We start from the raw sequence: 14376 nt of genomic DNA on the forward strand, positions 1-14376 counted from the left end.
GTTCCCCCTTATCATTCCAGGCAGTTCACACATTTCTGCTAATGGTCTGGTCCCTAAAGGCATTTGCATTTGTAACCTCTAGCACTAAAGACAAAAATAGTAGTTGACAGAATCACATACTCCCAAATTAAGGAAGGAAAGATTTGCAAATTTAGATACAATTTACAGTTACACAATTAAGTCAGATTTTCTAAATATGGTTCCAAACTTGGCCTTCAAAAATAGTGAATTATATACACATATATGGGGAATGATTAGCTTCCTTTTACTCATTCTTTTTAATTATACTGTTTCAAACGCTTTGGAAAACCAAAGAGCCCAGTGAGCTATGTGAAAATCTAGTGAATAAATTCAGCTTCCTCACCCTCAGGTCAGCGTTTCACCGGGGGCAGGTTGTGACCATGGTGAGTCATAAATCAATTCAAAGGGTTGCAACTAGAATTAACAAAAACAAAACAGACGGGACCAGAGAAAATTGCACAAAGTAAAGGTAAATTTTACTTCATGAAACTTTTAAAAACTGTAGTAAAATATACACAAAATTCACCATTTTAACTACTTTTAAGCATACAATCTAGCATTGAGAACACTCACAAAGTTGTGCCACCATCAACAATATTTCATGAAACTTGTGCTTCGTGTGTGTGTGTGTGTGTGTGTGTGTGTGTGTGTGTGTAGTGGGCTGTAACAAAATGTACTTCTTACTATACATCTCAGTTTTTTAAAAAAGCATGAAAACCACACATTAGCTCACTTTTCCCACCCATAAGATGATAGATATTTCACTAACTCTGGGACTTTGATGGAGCTTGAGCATCAGAGAAATACTCTAAACCTAAATGTGAGGAGATATGACCAAAGAAAAAGATAAATTCAAGTATCTGACCTAATGAAAAATTTGAAATGCATATTTGTCTCCATGTGCCTGTGTTATGTATTTGTTCACAAAACAAATTGTGAAGATTGTACATTCAAACAGGGTAACACCCCTAGAGTTGGGGGATAAGGTCAGAAAATGTTATCCTTTGAAACTGAAGGTAAAAAGTATGGACATAAACTGCTTTAGATTCACTTTCTACAGTGGTAACTACAAATGTGGTGATGGATGTGTTTCTGATGAGACTTAAGTGTTTCATTAACTAGATCAAGGAAGCAATATTTCCTATGTCTAATCAAAGTGACTAAAATATACCCAGACAAAAGTATGATTGTAAAAATGCTGACATATGGAAAATTATCATTCACTCAACTTTAGTATATAGTATCTAACATTATAATGTTAAAACAAAGAAACAAGGAAATAAAAATAGCTATCACTGGAATCTAGGGAAAAAAGCTACAAATGATAAGAATTCCAAGTCTATTGGATTCACTATAGTGAACGGTATTGAAAATAAAAGCAGCTCACTAAGAATTGATAGAAACCTATCAAAGGTTGGCGGGCGAGCTAGCGAAGTTGGGATGCTTTCAGTTCAGCAGACGTCTACTACTGACCAGCCATTGTGGAAAATGATGAGGATAACTGAGTCCTGGACTGTGAAGTTCATAACGAGCAGCAGATAAACGACACATAAACTGGCGCTCCTGCACAACAGAGTAAGAGCCAGGTGCACCCCGGATGGGCCGTGATCCAGCCAGGGACGGGATGTGGGAAGGTAGTCACAGAAGGCTTCCTGAAGGAGGTCAAAGTGTCTGAGTTAAGTTATGCAAACCCTGGAAGACAGCTGGCCAGAAGAAAGTGGGGAGAGACAGGGGGGAAAAACACAGAGGTGGAGGGGCTCTGCAAGCCTAGGGAAACTCCAGTCAGTTTTCCGGGATCAGGGAGGGAAACTTTAAGCCCCTTCTGCTGGTTGTGGTTCATGTTCAAAATGGAGTCCATTGTTGCTCCAGGGCTCCTTTCCCCGACCTGACAGACCTCCACCACCACGGAGCAGCGGGAGCTGCCCATCTTGGATTACTGAGTGCATGTGTCCACTTCTTAAGGCAATGAGGTGGAGTGTCCTTGGGAGAGGGGGCCCGGGGAGAGAAGCACATTCTCAGGAGACGTCTGTGAGCCCACCACAGGGCACTCGGCCCTGGTGCCCCCACTCTAGAGTCCCTGGGGCCAAGCTCCAGCCCAGGGAAGAGGGGCTGGGAAAGCAGGAGTGACTGTGTGGAAGAACACAGGAGCGTATTTGGTGGTTGCCATGCACAGTCTAGAACTCTGGAGAAAGGCAAGGATGTCTAGACATCGACCTTCCCTCCTGTTAGAGGAATGACTCTGAGTGTGCATGGACGTTGGACTAAAAAGAATGTCCATTTTGCCAGGTCTCCAGGAAGTTAAAACTTTCTCAATCTAATAAAAACAACATGCTTATTAAATCTGGTTCTCTGCCTGAAACATCCAAATTGGGAAGTCTCTCCAAAATGTCTCATGACTCATCAACTCCTTTCTTTGAGAGCTACAAGCAGGCAATCATGGTGAAAACGCAATCTTTTCTCAGGCCTTGTGGGATACAGTTGCCTCGATGCAGACAGGCACTATATAGGTCAATGATCCCAGAGGACAGCTCCCAGAAACAGTATGAATTTAAGCTGCTGTCCCAGGCAGCACCCGGGGCTGTGAGTGGAGTGACTTTCAAAGCAAACACAGTCCAACTACAGAAGCCCTGAAGGACTGACCTATGTCTTCACTGTGGGTTTTCATAAAGGAGCTGGCCTCGATGTATTACACAGCACACTACACAAAAAACTTTCTCAGAAACTGTCTCTCGATATGTTTCCTCTTTCCAAAATTCCGTATCCATGCAAACCCTGCATCTCCCCTGCAGGTCCTCGGCCTCCTTCCCTGGGCTGGCACTGCCAACACAACTTTGTCCCACCCTCCTGGCCACGCAGCTTTGAGACCCAGAGGTTTCCCCAGGTCCCTTTGTTCCTCTAGTGGGAAGGCTGTGGAGTACCCTGAAAACGTAGTCTTTCTCTGTGACTACTTTTTGAGCAATACATGTTCATGGAATATTTGTGATGAATTAAAACCCTCCTTTTCACCACTATGTTTTTATTATCATGAGGAATTTAAAATATATACAAAAGCAGGGAGAAGAGTTTCACGAAGCACCACTTACCCATCACCCAGCTTCAACAATTTTCAACACACCAGCTTGCCCCATACTTCTTACGTATTCCTACCGACCACCTCCCTTCAAGTGGTTTTGGATTAAATCCTACACATAATATCATGTCACTCATAAATACTTCAGTATGTATCTCCAAAAAATCTGAAAGCTTCGTATTTAAAGGCAAGCTACAAACACTTACACAGCCCACGAGACTCATCAATCAAGGTTCTGTTATATTCTCTTTCTGTGCAAGTATGTGTGTATATATTTCAGTAATTTGAGAGAAACTTGAAGATATCTTGACCCCCCCCCACCTCTAAATACTTCAGTTTTTAGCTTCTAAGATCAGACATTCTCTTACAGAGCCATACAACCATTGATAAAATAAATCCAATTCGAGAAATTTAACCTTCATTAGAAGACTGGAATATCGAAATTCTCACCATGTCCCCTGCAGCAACTTTTACTCTGGGATCAAGGACCTAACCCAGGACTACACACTGCATTTAGTTATCATGTACCTTAGTCTCCCTAAATTTAGAAAGGTTCCTCAGTCTCTCACTGTCTTTTATGGCCTTGGTATTTTTGAAGCATATGGGCCCACTGTTTCATAGAAAGTCCTTGGTCTGAGTTTGTGATTATTCCCCATAGGTAGTTTGTGGACACCACATGACTGACATCCTGTGAGGCTGGCAGGCCACCATTACTGGGGATACAAACTTTCATCCCTCAGTTAGGATGGGGTCCACCACATTTATCTGCTGTAAAAATACCTTCTCCCCCTTTGAAATTAATAGGCAATAAGCAACTAATAAGCTGGGAAGTGGGAAACACAGCCTGCTATTTAACAACTTTTACCCACTGATTTTTAGTGTTCATTGATGACACCCTTCAGTATCAATACTATGACAGTTGCAACATGGTAATTTTAAAAGTAATTTCTTCTCCGTGTATTTGTCAGCGTTCTGCTGTAAACCACAGCCTTCGTTTTTCCTTCCTCACCTCACTTATTTACTTATAATGCTTAGTAAGAACCCATGTGTTCCTTTTCAAAGTATTCTCATGTATTACTGCCATTTTTATTTTCGTACTTCCACCTAATCTGCCTAAGTTACTTCCTTATTGCATTTCTACTTGGATGGCTTTTTGAGGCCAGAGATAATAGTGCTTAAAACCTAGTGAGCCCCCTCGTCCCTCCTAATAAAGTCTCGACTCACTATCACATTCAAACATCTTAAGCGCTTACAAGACCCTTGGGTCCCTACCTCGCTTACCCCTCCAGGCTCTTGTGCCCTCCACTCTCCTCAACAACTTGGTTTTCTGCTCTGTCAGGTTCAAATACTTCTGTTCTCTGACCAGGACTGGCCTCTCCCTCCCTGCTGAAAGCTTTGTTGGCAGCCCCTCCACTATTGCCTCTTTAGTCTTGGCTTAGTCACCACTTTCTTTGCTTCCTTTTCAGGCTGGCACACCCCACAGGAGTCCTTGTTCCTCAATATCCCTCATTAGTGCCCACCTGTCTCACGTCTGTGCTGCTGTGTGCCGTCGCCCCAGCACTCAGTACCACCCCTGAGGGGGAGGTGGACTTCGTGACAGTTTAGTTATAGTTCTAAATCATTAGGAATAAAGTTTGAGCAGTGTGGTTAAGCTACAAATGAGTTTGCTAACATCCAGATAAGGTAATTTTGAATGATGATACACACAATGGAGAAAAAGTATTTACTTTTCACAGAAAATGGCAGGAGAATAAAAGAAAACAATGTCCTCAGATATTAGCTGAAATTCAGGCCTTTCAGAGAAAAATGTCTTGCTATTTCACTGTTCAACAGAAATCTTCAAGGAGGTACTATGCATGCCTACTCACGCACGTGTGTGCTTGTGCACGCATGTGTGCGCGCGCACACCAGTGCTAGATGTCACCCTGGTGGTCTCTGCCCCTGTGGAATCACCACTGGTCAGGCTGACAGTCTTCAATGGAGCATCATAACAGCTTTAACAGAGCTGTGAACATAGTGCTATGATGACAGGAAAAGGAAACCAACTCTCTGAAAGGAAAAGATTTAAATGGTTGACACCGAGCTGTAACAAGAAAAATAAGTCAGATTTTACCAGAAGTGGAAGCAGAGGCAGGACACTTCCGGCAGAGGGAAGAGCACAGATGAAGGACAGGAAAGGCTGAAGTGCGCAGGGACCAGGCACGGGGAGACCTCCACACAGGACCCCACGCACAGCCGACATCTGGGGGCCAGTGCTCCCCATCCTGTTCTCTTCTCTAACAGGACTTGTCATGCGCTGCAGCAACTGCCAGTTTCCTGGCCTTGCAGTGCACAGCTCTGTCCTAGAGTGCCAAACCCACGTGTTACTCACTGCCACACACAGCGACCACCCCAAGGTCTGCAGAAAAGCTTGTTAGGAGACTGTGATTGGAAGATTTGGGTGTCTAACCCCACCGCAGAAAAGGAGATGTGGGGGGCTGGCCAGCCAGTTTGTGAAGGGCCTTTCAGTCCACAAAACACTTGAACTCCTCCTTCTGGGGCAACCAACAATTTCTGACTCAGAGGGAATGGTAAAGAGGTTTTAAAGGAAATGTGTGCTGGCGTTGGTGTGGTGAGGCCGGGGAAGCAGAGATCAGCTGGGATGCCATGAAAGTGAACTGGGAGAGAAGTAACAGCAGGCAAAACCATCGTGCGTGGGAGAAAGAAATCGTTTTCAGATAGGAGGGGCAGAACTTGGAACTGCTTGACGTGGGAAGTGGTTTTCAAAACCTGCTCTTATCTTTCTAAGTATAAATGCCATAAAAATTTGATTTATTATAACTTTGCATCCCAAGGTGAAAATGGATGTTTCTTTTAAAACAAACAAACAAAAAATCACAGGTAACAAAAAACCAGTTTTGATTGTTCAGGAAGGATCCCACAGCCTAAACAAAAAGAGACGTCGTTTCAATATAAAGTATTCTGATATCATTCAGTCTCTTTTGTGACTTAGGAACTTATCTATGTATCGAAATGTCTGCCAGAATGTGGACAGAAGCAAAAAAAGATGGAAGTCTAACTTACCAACTTCGGAGAATTCCTGATCTTTCATAGGTGGACCACATCCCTGGGCCTCTGGCCAACTTCCTGACCCAAGAGCAGGCCGCTCAGTCTGAACAGTTACAAGTGGAGGTACCGCAGAGGGGCTCTGCAACACATCCAACGGTTTCTCTTGGAGAATGAATCCTAACGTGATTTTTTTTTCCTGAAACACGTACGTGGTTTTGATATTAGAGGAAATCTCAGTCTCACGTGATTGTCTTTAAAGACATTGCTATGAATCTCACTATTGAACTTGCAAGTTTCTCAGAGCCAGGATGTGAAAACGTATCCCAGAGCAGCAGGCACCCAACACTGATGGCAATCTGTGATCCTCCCAGGCAATCACACACGGAAGTCCAAAGCACAGTCTTGCCGGCATCTGGATACTCAGGAGGAACAGGTAAGACGCACAGGTGCACGGATGAGGCTGGAATGAAGTGACGGGAGAAGCCTTTCTAGTTCATCCGTATGTCTATACAAGCAATAACCAGCAGGAGCAGGTACACAGGGAACCAGGCAGCAACTCAAAAGGAGGTGAACATACTTCAAGTTTTTTCTCCCCACATATACTGGGCCGGGGAGGGTAGCCCATGCCCGTCTTTGGGAAGACGCCCGGAGTCTTCAGCATTTCCCCTGAAGTCGCGGACAATGTAGGGCACCTGCTCCACTGACAGGCGACACCGCCTTCTCCCTTCTTCTCCCAAGCGCGCTCAGGGGGCTCTTCTGACCCCGACCACCCGGGACAGCAAGATAGCACTGGGGCGGGGGTTCGGGTCCAGGAGTGAGGGGGGCGGAGGGTCGGGGTCCAGGGGTGAGGGGGGCGGGGGTCGGGGTCCTGAGGTGAACAGCAGCGGGAGTCACGGTCCCGGAGTGAGGGGGGCGGGGGTCGGTGTCCAGGTGTGAGGGGGGTAGGGGTCGGGGTCCTGAGGTGAAGCGGAAGCGGGAGTCGCAGCCTCGGAGAGAGGGGGCGGGGGTCGGGGTCCTGAGGTGAAGGGGAAGCGGGAGCCGCGGTTCCGCGGTGAGCAGGGAGGGGATCGTGGTCCCGGATTAAAGGGGGCGGGGTCGCGGTCCCCGGCGGCTGCGCCGCAGCCTCAGGTCCCGGCGTGGGCGGAGCAGACAGCGTGCGCGGGATGGCGCGGGGGCTGCGTGCGTGGGGCGTGGCGTGGCTGCGTGCGCGCCCGCGCCAATCACAGGCCCTGCCGGGAGGGGCACGCGCTCCGTGTCGCCAGAAGGAGGGGCGGGCCGGGAGCCGCAAGCGGCCAATCGGAACGCGGTGCCGCCATGACGTAAGGCTCTCCCGGGCTCTGAGCGCCAGTCGGCGGGCCAGACGGTAAGTGTGTGGGTGCGCGGGCGCGCGAGCGCGCGGGGCGGGACTTCCGCCGGGTCCCGGAAGCGGGAGCTGTGTGTTCTCATGCGAACGGGAAGGAGCGTTGGGGTGCTAGAGTCGCGAGGTTGAGACATTTTCGGCCCGAAACGGGAAGGAGCCGCCGCCGCCTCGCCGCCAGCCCGCGCCGCGCCGCCCCCCGCCGCTCGTCCGGGCCGGCCGCGCCCCTGCTCCCGCCCCTCCCTCACGGCCCGTCCGCGTGTGGCGCGGTAGCCGGGCACCGGGGCTGCGGCGGTCGGCGGCCGGGCGGCGGCGGCGCTGACAGGTGAGCGCGGCGGCGGGCGGGCCGCTCGGTTCTGCTTCACTCTCCTCCGGCCCCCGCCGTGCCGCGCCCGACCGCCGCCTCGGACCCGCGCCGCGCCCGCCTGTCACGGGCCGCCATCTTCCCGGAGGACGCGGCCGAGCTGGGGCGGGCGGACACAGCCGGGCCGGGGCGCGGGCAGAGGGGCCGGGGTGTGGGTCGGGGCCGGGCGGGGCAGGGCTGGGGCCGGGTCGGGCCGAGCCGAGGTTTGCGGGGCAGGGGCCGGGCCGGGGCAGGGGCCGGGCAGCGCCGCCGTCCGGCCCGCACTGCGGCGACCTCGCCCTGCTCTCCGCCGGGGCCCGGGACCGCGGCTGGCCGGTCGGGGAGGGCCCAGGTCACTTGGACCAGGAAGTGGGTCCTGTTGGCTCCGGGTGCTCTTGAGCTCCTGCTCTCCTCCGAGAGGCTAGAGCAGAGGCACATTCTGGAGCAATTAGGAAAAAATTCTAAAGATGCCTTGTGTTGGAGAAAGAGGCCAGTCAGGAATCTGTTACCACCTGCTTCTCAGTCGTGTCCAAACAGAACGTAAAAACTTAAGACTTGTTCAGACTTTAGTGTAATTTTGTGCCCCCTCCCCAGCCATTTCTACGTAAAACGGTCTTTAGTTTTGCCTGAGATGAAACTTAAGATTACCTGTGGGGTAGCTGTCCCACACGTTCAAGACCCTTTCCTTGGCTGCACTGTAACTTGTCCTAAATGTTGTGGAAGTTTGAAGTTTTGGATAGCTGAAGGAACGGGAAAATTTCTTTGGACTGTGCAGGAAAATTAGTTTGAGGTTTTTTTTTAAAAAGATAGTATCAATTTGAAGGCGAATGTTGTAAGCATCCAAGATATTTTTTCCTTTTGAATGTTTTTTTCTCTTACGATATTTAGTTGGTCTCTTATTTTGTGTTAAATATTTAAAATACTCTTGAAATAGGTGCTAAGTTGTAGTTTGCAAAGACCTCAGGGGGAAAGAGTGATGTTCACTTCTGTGGTGGTCAGATAGTATGCGCAGTGGGCAATTTCTGTACTTCCCCACCTGCCTGGATCCCTCTAATTTACAGTCTTGGTAGTTTACAGAAGTTGGAATGGTTGTGGTTTTTCAACTCTTCCCTGTATTTAATATTCTGAAAGGCAGTTTTATAACCAAGCTGTAAGAAATAGCTTGAAAAAATTTTGCATGAGTTGCTAAAGTGGAATACTTTTGAGAGGCATCGGGTTAGCAAGTTTATTATTCAACCATAAATTTGATTTGTGTTCTTGCCTTTGAAACCTGCATTTAGTTAGAAATAAATTTCATCCTGTATTTTGAAAAGTTAATGTGCGTTGACTTTTTGAGGTGAAAGCATGGCATGACTTCTTACTGATCAGAAGTTCCCCTCTTGGTGCTTCACTTTCTTTGTCTCTAAGGGGGGATAGGAATGACATCGGCCTGGCAGGACTGTTGGAACATGTTGGTGTTGGCTGTTTTTAGTCTTTTTTTTTTTTAATTACTGAGTTTTTTAATTAAAAATTTGAAAATAGTTTGCATTATTACTATTTTCAATATTCTGTGACTGTCAATTTTAATTTATTAACAGAACTTTTTTTTTTTTTTTTTTTTTTTTGCTTTTTCACATGTATCTGGGCAGAGAAAGCAGGTTCAGAAGACAGAAATTTGGAGAGAGGAATTTCTGTGGGAACCAGAGAGAAAATAGATGATAACATAAGTACGGAAGTTTCCTGGTGCTCATTTTTACACGTTTTGTTGAAGAGTAGCTGAAATTAAGTGGCAGCATATTCATGGGAAATTTTGATTTTATTTGATGTTCCTAAGGATTGTGCTTTAAAAAAAATTGAGATTTGGAGACTTTATTGAAATTAATATGGTTCTCCACAGATAAACACAAATTCTGACAAAGCTCTGTGGAAACAAATATTTTGCTTAGTCACTTGTTTTTATGAAACAGTCTTCATATATCATAAAACAGTTCTAAAATACTTAAGTGCAAAATGGGAACATCAGGTTGTTAATAGAAATAACAGCAAACAATGCCTTCAGGGAGCCCTGCTACTCTGCATAGATTTGCAATAACGTTACCAGTTTTTTCAGTGACAGAGCTCTGATAGATGGTACCAACCAAGAAGTGGTTGACAGACTCCTCTCCCTGTTATTTAGGAGTGCCTTGCTGGAGTTCATACTTTCCACAGTGATAACAGGATTATAATCTGGGTCTTGTAATTTTAGTAACTTGTGTCATCTTTATGATGGTCCCTTGAGATTGTAGAAAGCTTTATAGATATGTTACTTTAAATTACATTTGTTATTGTCTTAATGTGGAAGGCATACTTTTCAAATATGCTTTCATAACACATTCTTACTGTACTCTTGCAGAGTTCCTTTGTACTTAAGAATTTTTTTTTTCAGATTGGTAAATGCAAGAAAATCGCATATATTCTTGTATTTCCTCCTGTAAGACCAGTGGCTCAACTTTTTTCTAATGGAGAGAAGAAAATACGCACTGAAGTTGTGTTGATGGAAAATACGTTGTTGAAAAAAACAGGCACTGGTCCTTATGCTCTTCTGTAAAACTTTATTCCTATAAAGAGTTATCCTTTTTCTGTAAGAGCTACTTTTAGAGTACACAGTGAGGCACTGCTTTCTGAGAGGGTTAAACTCACTAGACCTGGTTTTCACTGAGTTTAGTTCAGTTTGAACTTTTTGCTCCTAATTGTTGCACTTGTTGATATCCTTGGAACTATTCCTCCTAGTGTTATCTGCATTAGAAAATGAATTTCTTTTTTAGAATATGGAATTGTAAAATAGGTAACTACTAGGTTCTCTTACTAAAAGGAAAAGGATGATTCCAACATGGAAATTTTTTTTCCTTAATGTTTGAACACTTTATTTTTCCATATATAAATGTCTTCCTTATAATCGGGCAAAATTATTAACTCAGCTTATGTTTCCTTCCTGTCTCACCCTCGACTCCCCAACCCCCATACCTTTTGTCCCTTCAGTACCTTTATAAACTGTCTTTTCCCCATGTTTCTGGTGAGGTGGTCATGGTTCCTGTGTAGTCATGAAGGGTTGCAGGTGAGTGATGCCACCCTTTTTCTGCTTCTGTCATGGTCTGGTTCCCTTTTAGTGTCAGCCCACTTCCCCACTCGTGAGACCTGGGCCACGGAGTGCATTATGTAATATGGAGGACATTTCATGCTTAGATTTGATAGTCATTGAGGCGAGACTTAGTCTCCACTGAAAATGTTCTTTTTGGAATCTGATATGCAAAAATTTTGGCTTAAAAAAATCGATAAATTAGGGTGGTATATTTATTTGTGTGATAAGAAGAGAATGTTCTCTTTTATTTACGCACACCTTTTTGGTCACATTACAGCCAAAAGTTGCTTTGAAGGCTCATCCTGATTGTTAGGTCTTCCTCTGCCTAAATAAGAACTGTCCAGGGGCCTTGCCACCTCTGCCTCCTCCTGCCCGGCTGGGCCACCACCGCCCTCCTCCCAAAGCCGCGGTGGTGCCTTTGGTCTCATAATTTCTTTGCCTGAAATTGAATGTCCTCCCTCTCTCTCTTTCCTTTCCTTTTTTTTGACTTAGTTTCTTAACCCATCCTTATAAAAGTATTTCAGGAATCCTTGCCTTAGTTTTTAAGGTCATGCTGAGTGCTCCTCTGTTTCTATCACACCCCTAGGCATTGCACCTAATTAATTAATGTAAGCTCCTTGTGGGCAAGATCCTTTTGTGTCCTCTGTGTCTGTAACCTCTTTGCCCAGCCCAGGGCAAGGTGAACTATAGATGTTCAGTCAGCTTTGTTCCACTGGAGGAGTAAGGCACCTCCCACCTCAGCTTTAGAGGAATTATGTACATACTTTCCTAAACAAATATGAAAATGTTTACTTGAAAAGGATGCAGTGTGCTGCACACCAAAGACTGACACATTGTAATTGACTGTACTTAAATTTTAATAAATAAATAAACTTACTGAGAGCAGGGGGAAAGAAGAAAAGGATGCAATAGAAAGTGCACAAAAATTACATTTTCAAAGTGCTCACTGACTTGACAGCTACATCTGGTGCCTACAGTATTTTAGATGGAGTGACTTAACTACATGACCTTTATATTCTTTCTCAGTCTTTAAAATGTGGTAACAGTAAATATTTCTTACCTTCTTTAAACAAATTGGCCAAAACCAAAGCAATTACAGTAGTGAAAATGTATTTCTAAATTGCAGTGGATTTTTCAGTGTTTTATTCGCTGTTGAGAATTGTTGCTCCAGGGCCTGGTGTGGAGCTGGGCCACTGAGAGGAGGGTCCTGCACTCCTTGAGCAGGTGTTTTCGATCAGTCAGATACTAGCGATGCAAAAATGAACGATAGCAGAGCTTCTCTCTAAGGCTTGTGATCTAGAAGGAACTAAGAAAGTGAACTGTTTTATTTAAAGTAAAGTAGACTGGCATCTGTACTCTGGACCTTCTGTACGTGGGTTTCACACTCCTCGGGCAGGCCTGTTAGGAGATCCCCTTTGCTGTGGTGCTCCCTGGCAGACACCCGTCACCTTCCTTGCCTGCCTTATTTTTGTGCGTAGCACTCATTGCTACACTAGAACGTGCACAGAATTTCCTGCCTTATGTGGCTTCTGTCTTCTTGTACTTCAATGTCAACTGCAGAGTGGAGGGTTTCTGTCTCTTCGTACATTGATATGAGCCCAGACTTTAGAACACAGTAGGCACTAAATATTTGATGAGTAATCCCCAGGGTTATGGTGGTGAACAGAAGGGATCAGTTGCCCTCCTCTTTGGAGCTTCCTGTCCACTGAGGCTGGGAGACTATCTTGTAGGCCTTCAGGGATCTGGAGGCTTCCTTACGGAAGGGAAGGGTAGGGTCGGGGAGAGCCTGGTAGGCAGAGGGTAAGCATGCAAACCTGGAGCTAGGAACTGGTTTGGAGAGGTTGGGGGCGGGGCGGGGGTTGGTCAGGCACCAGCTGGGTCCCAGAGTCTGGAGCTCCTGGCAGGGGTGAAGAGTTGTGCTCTCTGTCCTAAGGACAGTGGGACACAGTCAGAGGATTTTAAATTCATGACCAGGATTGCCTTTTCAAGCGATCGTTCTGCTTTCTGGAGAATTGCGTGCAGGGGAGGACGGACGCCCACAGACTGGTATTACTGGGCCCCAGGGTGGCCAGCCCTCTTGCTTACTTGTCTGTTTATCGCAGTGGACCAGTCCAAGCCCTGGTCTAAGGAAGACAGCTTGCTTAGAACCCCTTTCACTTGTTTTGCACATAATCATGTGTGTTTAAAAGATACTTTTAAAATATGCTTTAAATCTGCTAGCATTTGTCACTTGTTTAAAGTATATTTGTTATTTCAGCTTTTATTAAGGCAGACTAATTAACAGATTCCTTTTTTAGAAACATTTCTGAAAAATGAGAACATTTTGTTTGCGGATTTCACAAAGCTTTGTTTTATTGTCAAAGCTCAAAAATATAGGGATTAAAAACATAGTGAACGATTGGATATAGATTTACAAGTCACCTCAGTGATTATTACCTCTTTCTGAATATGTTAAACATTCTCTTTTCATGTATTTTTTTCTGGAAATAATCCTAACCTTTAAGCCTGTTCTTTAAAGACTTCGTGCTTTCTGAATGTTATTTTTATTTCTCTTTGTTGGTTACTTACACTTCTGTATTTCATTGTTGAGATTTTACTTGCCATATCCAATTGACCCTTGAATAGTGCCAGGGTAGGGGCGCCAACCCCTGTGTGCAGTTGATAATTGAACTGTCTCTGCAGTTCTATAGCTGTGGATTCTGCCAGCCTCGTACTGTGTAGTACTTTATAGTGCATAATATACTGAAAAAAATCTGTGTACAAGTGGACCTGTGCAGTTCCAGCCTATATTGTTCGGGGGTCAACTGTGTGTGTGTGTATGTACACACACAGACACACTGCATATAGGATGTGCTGTGATCCATTGCTGCCTGGCTTCTCACAACTCCTGTGGCCAGGGGTACCAGGAACCTTTAAAAGCAGACTTGAAGTCCCTGGAGAGAGTTGCCTTTTAAAAATCTGGACATTGAGAAGGCAAAAGCATTTTCTCTTGACTTGTATTTTTAGGAGGTAAAAACATTCAAACAATTGATGGTATGCTGGTTGTCCTTTAGTGCAGAAACTCAGTGTGAAAACCCTTTTGGATAAAACTTTTCTGGCATTAATGTAAGGTCTCTGTTCCTTTTTGATTAATAATCTGTATCTCCAGTGATACTTACATCACATTAAGCTGGTTCCGAGTCACTTGTAGTCCAGACCATTGCTCAGATGAGTAGCTAGGAGTCAGCAGTATTTCTCTTCACACCTTACGCGTCTCGGGAGGGGAAGGGCAGGCAGTGCAGGCCAAAGGACGTGGTGAATAACGCAGGTCACAGTAGTTGCTGTCTGTGTGAGTGTCCCTTAGTTTTTCACAGCACTTCCCATTGCTTTGTGTATGTTGAGGAGTTTGCCTTTATTCTGAAATCGTTGTCTTTCAGGACTCAGTGCAGGAGAGGTAACCC

General features: G+C 45.4%; 2 protein-coding genes across 2 annotated transcripts in view; one reads left to right on the plus strand and one right to left on the minus strand.

Moving 5' to 3' along the window:
- GTPBP4 (GTP binding protein 4) overlaps positions 1-6992 on the minus strand; it is a 62607-nt gene extending 55615 nt beyond the window's left edge. The window contains exon 1 of the mRNA XM_045522385.2: positions 6155-6992. The gene's annotated coding sequence lies outside the window, so the exon portion shown is untranslated. The remainder of the gene's footprint in view (positions 1-6154) is intronic.
- Positions 6993-7561: 569 nt separating this feature from the next.
- Positions 7562-14376, plus strand: part of LARP4B (La ribonucleoprotein 4B) — a 68337-nt gene continuing 61522 nt past the window's right edge. The window contains exon 1 of the mRNA XM_074358407.1: positions 7562-7821. The gene's annotated coding sequence lies outside the window, so the exon portion shown is untranslated. The remainder of the gene's footprint in view (positions 7822-14376) is intronic.

The sequence above is a fragment of the Camelus bactrianus genome, chromosome 35 (assembly GCF_048773025.1).
Source record: "Camelus bactrianus isolate YW-2024 breed Bactrian camel chromosome 35, ASM4877302v1, whole genome shotgun sequence".
Lineage (NCBI taxonomy): Eukaryota > Metazoa > Chordata > Mammalia > Artiodactyla > Camelidae > Camelus > Camelus bactrianus.